This window comes from Littorina saxatilis, linkage group LG11 (genome assembly GCF_037325665.1).
Source record: "Littorina saxatilis isolate snail1 linkage group LG11, US_GU_Lsax_2.0, whole genome shotgun sequence".
Classification (NCBI taxonomy): domain Eukaryota; kingdom Metazoa; phylum Mollusca; class Gastropoda; order Littorinimorpha; family Littorinidae; genus Littorina; species Littorina saxatilis.
Window position 1 is genome coordinate 21,597,100 of NC_090255.1, and position 8,424 is coordinate 21,605,523.

The following is an 8,424-nucleotide window of genomic DNA, read 5'->3' on the forward strand; positions in this document are numbered from 1 at the left end:
TTCCTTATCTTCTCCAGTGTTTTCAGCGTTTACCTCCCTTCCTTCGTATGGCGCGCTACAATATGAGAAGCAGCTTCGGATATTCCCGTTCCGTTACTATTTTTAGAAGGTCACTGCAGTGTCCAGAACGCTTTCCGGCCTTGCACCCGAAAGTTGTCCTCACTGTAAAAGTGCAAAGGTCGAATCAATTTATAGCCACGCGAAAAATACACTGTCATCTATCTCTATATATTCAGTATACATATAGATATATATATATATATATATATACGGCTTCTGTGTGTGTGTGTGTGTGTGTGTGTGTGTGTGTGTGTGTGTGTGTGTGTGTGTGTGTGTGTGTGTGTGTGTGTGTAAGCAACACCTGTGGATTGTTGAGTTCTGTTTGTGATGTGATCTGGCGGCTTTTTTCTTTTAACAGTGCGAGACGCCTGCTCATACCAAAGCTCATTTTCTAGTCACTTCGCTTTTGGAGGGTCCTCTACCAAGGTCGCTCACAACTACACACAAACACACTGCTCTCTGAGTACTCCTCACTGCATTTGAACACCAAAAGGCCCTCACAATGGCCACTGCCACCTTTGTCATAAGCGACAAACCACCTTTGGCTACCTCTACCCCTGCTGAATCTATGGACAGCACATTGTGTTGCACACCCCGAAAAAGGTTAAGAGATTCCGACAGCTTCTCTCCAACAAGCTCAAAAAAGACAAAAGAGAGCTCAAACAACCACTCTGACGCTGACGCCAGTGTCAATAACCACAACGCAGCAGTGCCCTCAGAAGACGGGAACATTTCACCTTCCCAAAGCACAGAAGGCGATGACATTTTTAAAACTCAACGCCGCCGTCAGCGGAAGAAAAAAGCACCCATTGCTAACAGTGATGCCGAACAGGCTCTGCCTCAGCCACAGTCAAAAGTCTCACAACCAGTCAAAACTGGGCCCCCTAGACACACAAAGTCAAAAAAGGTGACACCAAGTCTTCCTCCAACCTTTGCACAATACCCAGTCATTCTCACCAACGCGGCTACAGGTCCAGCTATGTTCTCGAAACTTGGGCCATCACTCCAGTGTCGTGTTTTGGTTGACGCGGTCGGTCAGATAGAAGGTGTACGACCTCTGCCCTCGGGCAAATTCTTGATTGCCTGCTGCAATGAAAAACAACAACATAAACTTGCCAATCTCACCAGTCTCGCTCAAGTGCAAATAAGATGCACTATACCAGAGGCAACAACGGAAGGTGTCATCAGACCCATCCCACTCTCTGAAGACCTTGATAAACTTCAACAATCTCTTGAGAAAGTAAAATCTCTTCAGCGGTTAAAACACCAGAAGGGGGAACTTACTCAAGCTGTTAAAATCACTTCTTTTTTTTAAAGAAAACGCTACCAGACACAGTGAAGATTGTGAAAACTTTCTTTGCTGTAGAACCCTATGTGGCCCCAATCAGAAGGTGTACTAAGTGCCAGAGATTGGGACATGGCTCCAAACAATGTAAAGCCAGACAAGACAAATGCCCAAGATGCGGTCAAAAGAAAGACCACCCAGTTGACAACTGTCCAAATGACAAACACTGCCTAAACTGTGGCGGTCCCCACTCGGCAGCTTACTTAGGCTGTCCTGAGCTAGTGCTCCGAAGAACAGCAAACAAAATCCGAGCAGCCAAATACATCCCATATGCAGAAGCAATAAGAAGAGCAAAGTTTGAAATAATGAAAAAACAAAAGAAAGACCCAGATACATCTAATGACTCTGATTCAGAAGTCGATGAGTGCTGGGTGCTGAAAATGGCAGGGGGGAAAAGTGCTCCTCGCGGTGCCAGCAAAGCAAAGAGAAACCTGGCTACCTCCCCAGCTTTCGTGGCTGAGATTGAAAAACAGGATTATAGCACTATCTGGCCAGAACCAACAACAAGCCGCATACGCACAGGAAATCAAGGCGGACCAAGCAACCCTCGTAGTGAAAACCCCATTTCAGAGCAAAATATCGCCCTCCAGAGACCTGGACAAAGAACTGACTCATAACTCATAACTCATAACTCATAACATTTTATTGATCCAACAAAGGAAATTAAATTGGTCATCAGCACATATAGGTCATTAATTAATAATTATAAAAGAATAAGAGAAGAAAATTCATAAAACCCATGATAACAAAAAAAAACATAAACCCTATTAATAATGAGTCTACTGTTGCCCAGAAACTAAAATCAACACACAATGTAAAAAAGGCCCCCACAAAAGCAGCAGAAAAAACAAAGACAAACAAACAGCCAACAACAAACAATGAGAAAAAGGTTGCTGATGCAGAATCTCAAACTTCCCCCACACACGATTATGATGACTTGTTCATGGATGAACCAAAGTTGATGATTGTTGAGGAAGATGAAACACAAAACACACCAAAGCCACAGTCCGAAGACTGCCTCAGACAACATATTTTAAAAGAAAGCTATGCAAAGATGAAGATGATGAGCGCCGAGAACTGCGGTGAGGTGTTCAAATTCGTCACTGGCATCCTAGCTGCACTTATTGAAGCAAAAACGAATGAAAGCCCCGAAAATGTTCTGACACTTCTGACAGGGCTATATACTGAAATATTTAAGCCAAAGGAAAATCCAACTCCACCAGCCTTAAATAAGATACTTACCACTCAATGCGCTCTTCTCGGCATTCAGGGAGGCAGATCTGTAACAGAGTCTCAACCCCTTGACAACACAATGACATAGAGAGTTGAGGGGCAGATCAAACGGTCACAACAGACTTTAGGTCTTCTGTGATTGAAATGGATTCAAGAATAAATATACTGCAGTGGAACTGTCGTTCCCTTAACACTGCTCTACCGTACCTTATTAATTATCTTAACCAAAACAACATGTTCAATGTATTATTGATACAGTCCCCACTCTGTCATGCGGGAAAACTCCCCTTCATATCTGGTTTCTTTTACCCACCCGTCACAGATTATCAGGTTGATGATACGAGCGGAGCACAAACTATCAAGTACACAGTAACCTATGTCAGAGACAATCTGAAGTACAATGTTCACCCAACCCCTGTTCCGGCCGACACAAAAATACATTCAAACCTAGTTGAACTTCTGCTGAATGATGGCCCATCCATCTTCTTATTAAACATATATAACAGAAACATTACCAAAAACCCGATTTTCAGCTGGCTCCCAGAGCTTGACGGAAGACGCACCTGGGTGATCGGAGGAGATGTTAATTGCCGAAACCCCCTGTGGGATGCCAACTTCCCCGATCAGACATGTGCCGTGGGAAAGAGCCTTGCCACCTATATAACGCAATCAAATGTGTACTTACTAAATGACGGATCAGCAACCAGAATACCCGATATCCCAAACCAACACCCCTCCGCCATTGACATAACCTTGGTTAGTCCCACTCTCGGATTAACAACGGACTGGTGCGTTGTGTCAGATAAATTAAAAAGCGACCACTTACCAATCATGATATCCATTATTGGGAAATCACCACACACAGAGCCAGGTCCAAAAGCCTTAAAATACAATTATAAAAAGGCGGACTGGGCAGTTTTCAAGGACGCTGTCACTAAGTCTGCCGATGCACATACCCTCTTGGATGGCAATCCAGAGTCCCAAGAAAGTATCGACAACAAATATAAACAGCTAAGATCAAACCTGCTGAATGCAATGGAATTGTCAATCCCCAAAACAAAACCTTTTATCGGACCCAGTAGAACTGATCAGAGCCCATGGTGGACAGAAGAATGCAGAACAGCCATCAGGTTAAAAAGAACTGCAAAAGAGAAGTATGATCGCTTCAGGTCTGCACAAAACCACAACAATATGAAATCAACTGAAGAACAATGTGACAAAATTATAGACAAAGCAAAAAAAGAATATTTTGAAAACATGTCCAGCAAAGTGAGCGATTACAGAGATGCTGGAAAAATTTGGACCAAAATAAGGAAATTCAAATGCAGACACAAGCAGGCTGAACGTCCTCTTATGCACGAAGGAAAAAAATATGAAAGCCTTCCTGAAAAAGCAGAACTGTTTGCAGATATTTTTGCAGCAGCAAGCCAAACAGATAAACTGTTATGTGAGCAGGAACTCTTCCGTAAGAAGTGGGAGACTTAAACAGGACTTAAACGACCCAGAACTCAACCCTTCCTTAAAAATAAATGCTCCCTTATCCATTCAAGAACTGAAAACGGCTATAGCATCGGTGACAAAAGTCCGATCCGCCTGTGGTTCTGATCCAATAAACTATCAGGTCATACAACATTTACCAAACCAAGGATTAAATCTTTTACTGGATTTTTATTCAACATGCTGGAAGTCTGGCCTGATTCCCACAGCTTGGAAAGAGGCTGTTGTGATCCCCATTTTAAAGCCTGGAAAACCAAGAGCTGACCCTTCCAACTGGCGCCCTATATCTCTGACCTCCCATCTGAGCAAAATCTATGAAAGAATACTAAAATCCAGACTAGAAGATGAAATGGAACGAAAAAAGGTAATACCCCTGTGCCAAGCCGGTTTCCGTCGAGGCAGGGGTGTCTCGGATCACATTGTAAAACTGTCCTCCAAAATTAAGAAAGCTCTCTCACGCAAGAAGTCTCTCTTTGCTGTCTTTTTTGACATCAAAAAAGCCTACGATACAGTATGGCACCAACGATTGTTGTTCAAATTGAAGCAATTAGGCATCAGTGGTAATATGTTTCAATACATAAAAAGCTTTCTACTGAACAGATCCTTTCAAACTGATTATAAAGGTGCCAAATCATCCACTCGCAAAGTTGACATCGAAGTGCCACAGGGCTCAGTAATAGCACCACTGCTTTTTAGCATTATGCTGCATGACATATCGACAATTAAAACACATGGAGCCGAACTGACGCTTTATGCGGATGATATTGCTCTATGCAAAGAGTATCAAAACAAAACCTATAAAACAGAACACAAATTCTCTAAAGAGTGGAAAACTGCTATAGATAACATTGCGAACTATATGCGGGAGAATGGCTTCACTCTCTCTGCCGAGAAAACTGTATTCGTTGTCTTTACAAACCGAAAACTGGAAGATCGAGAAAAGATACAGTTCTCACTAGATAAATCTGTTGTTTCACCCAGTCAGCAGGTGAAATATCTGGGCGTACTTTTCACCTCAAATGGACTAGAACTCAGAACTCAGAACTCAGAACTCAGAACTCATTTAATTGTCATAAAAACACAGTAAAGGGTTTATCAGACACGAAGTGGATATTTGTAAAGACAAGAAGAAATATCGTCCATGGAGCAGTGATTACAACATTGTTATGTATCTGTAGTTATGTCATTATTGCGTATAATCATGCAGTTGTATACAAATTCAGCAAGTTGTTGCTGTATCGATACGTCTTGCATCGTCATCAGCTGACTCGGATTTCGAGCATTAACACGTGCATGTTCCATAAGCTGCAAGCGTAGATCATGAAATCTTGTACAACTATCCAGGAAATGGAGCTCGTCTTCAATTACGCCACACACGGTGCACTTTCTATCCTCTCTGGGTGTGTTTGTGTATCTCCCCCTTTCGATTTTTAAATCGTGAGCGCTAATACGCAATCTACACAGTGCTTTTCTGTGTTTGGGGTTGGTTACACATGTCAAGTATGCTTCACAGTCGTAATCGCCGTCAGTAATTGTGTTGTAGTATTGCAGTTTTGAGCCCTCAGTCTTCTTTCCTTGCCAAAATCGTACGTATTCGTATTCTAGTCCTCGTCGTAGAGTTTTCATCAGCGCATTCTTTTGGACTGCTGACTGAAGTATCCAGTTATGGTCCAGTCCGAGGTTACCTATGATTGCTCGAATGAAATGTATCCATTGCGGTGAGCTGTCTTGTGGTCTGTCGATCATGTCAGCGTAAGCCTGTCGTAAATATGAATTTTCTTCTGACTCAACGATGTGGGTCCAGAAGTTTATTGTTTGTTCAATTAGTTTTATACCCACAGGGAGTTGCCCGAGCTCTGCTAGCGTTGGCAAGTTCATTGCTTTACTGTGGACGCCAAGAAGGCGTTTACTGAATTTTAAATGCACTTGTTCATGGGGTAGATTATTCGATAGACACTTATCGAATATGTCGGGTAGCGATTGTTCGTTTTGGATGTTGATTGACTATGGACTGCTCACTTAAAGTATCTTTTAAGCAAAGCAAATAAGACCATCAACCTTCTTAAAATACTGGCTGCCCAACCATGGGCAAAGTGCCCAGTTATTCTAACAAACATCACCAGAGCTCTTATAAGATCAAGACTATCATATGGACAGGAGGCCTACTTCTCGTCGGCTCGAAAATGGCTTGATAAGCTACAGTCAGCGGAATGTCGTGCCCTTCGACACCCAAGGCATTCAAAGCAGGCCATTGTATACCACCAAGCAGGATTCCTCCCTCTTGACATGTGGCGGCGTAAGTGCTGCGCAGATTACAATGTTCGAGCCAACACAGTGCAAAACTCAACAAAAGAGGAGCTACAACCGCATTACAACCATGTCCAAAACAAAAAGGCCCACTTTGGCACTACTTTCACCTCACTGGCTCAATTCAATGCTTCACTCTTTAGTGAAATCAGTGTCGACCCAAATGATGTGGCCCAAAACCCCATATCTCGTGATCCCTCATGGACTATGAAAGAAATGAATTTTGACACAGAATATTGCACAGCTACAAAGGATGATCAGTTATTACTCAGGATACAAGCCCTTGAGCACATTGATATTGTATACAAAGGCCATGTTCATGTTTACACAGACGGGTCAGTGTTGGATGACAAGAAGGCTGGCGCAGCTTTTGTAATCCCCAGCGATGACATGACTGGGAAATTTAAACTGTGCAACAGAAACTCGATCTTCTCAGCTGAGCTCCTTGACATCTGCATGTCGCTTGTTCATCTCAATCTCAAGAACACTCCTCCTCAAAAGATAGCTATATTCTCTGACTCCAAAGCAGCCATTGAAGCATTAAAATCTAACAAAAGATCAAAAAGACATGATCTTGTCATTGCCATAAAGGAGCTGGCAAATAAAATTATAAAAAAAGGAAGCGAGATTAACCTGGTCTGGTGTCCAGCACACATGAACGTGCCTGGCAACGAGAAAGCGGACAAAGCCGCTAAAGAGCTGCCCAAGGCATAGGCGCCTCCGAGGTAGACCTGCCATTGTCTGCTTCTGAGATCAGTAGCCTTACAGACTCTCTTCTCTGGAGAGAATGGAGGAACAAATATATGCACAAGGCTATAAGCTCTGGCTGGCTCATTCGGGAAGCCCCATCAAAACAGATGAACACCTATAATGCATGCCCACGTGTAATAAAAAGGATTAACCGCCTAAGGGCAGAAGCTGGGAATTACAAATTTCTAGAGCTTAAATGCACCTGTCAATCCGACCTCACCATTGCTCATTTGACTTTGGAGTGTGATTTGAACTCATGCCACTTTCAACCCCTGACTCAGTTTATAAACTCAAATAGAAATATTCTGCCAAATACCTCAAAGGAAAAATTAAGCTATCTTTTAAGTTTTAATAAAGACCATGGGTGGCAAGGTCCCAAACTTATCGCTGGACTTATGCACACGCACCCACTTGGTTCCTGGATATGAAGAGACATTGCTGCGGCTGACGCCATTGCTTCTCATACAGCTACTATATATTTTTATCAGAACTTTTAAAAATACCATTTTATATCCAAGTATCTCTTAACACCATTTTTAATTAGATGAGCGAGAGTGTGCGGGGGGCGGGAGGGTGGTGAACCACTGTACATAAAGGGAAAGTTTGTGTGCGTGTTCTTAATCTAAGACAAATGTCGCCAATGTTTTTACAGAGTGACGTTAAATAAACGATTTTATCATGTGTTTGAGTGTTCTGGCCTTCCTTTGAGAAGCCATAACAGGTTTAAAAGGGCTTAGAGATAAGCTTTAAATTTCTCAATCCTGATTGAGTGGACTTCGCCTCCAAAGATGATTGTGGTGTTTCGGCACTCGGTTACATTCGGCGTCGTCGACAAGGATTGGACTCGACATGATATAATCAGGAATGGCATTATGGCCACTGAATCATTTTCGTGCTGTTCCCATTCCACGAATCTGGGAGGGACCTATAAGCTTGGCGGGTCCATGGTTCGGACCCGGCGAAGCCGGCGTACGGTGCGCCAATCACCCGGCGAAGCCGGGTATTCGGCTCTACTTCTTACCGGCGAAGCCGGCTACCCGGCGAAGCGGGTATTCATCTAGTTTAAAAATATATGCAATAACACTGTCTTACAATTTGTCCAAAACAAAGCCCTTTTTTTTTATAAAAAGATTAAAATCCGAAAGAAACATCTGAAAATCATGCAGAGACTTTCTTCCAAAAATTACAAATCTCTGGCAAAGACGGTGAAAGGAAAAACAAAATATTCCTTC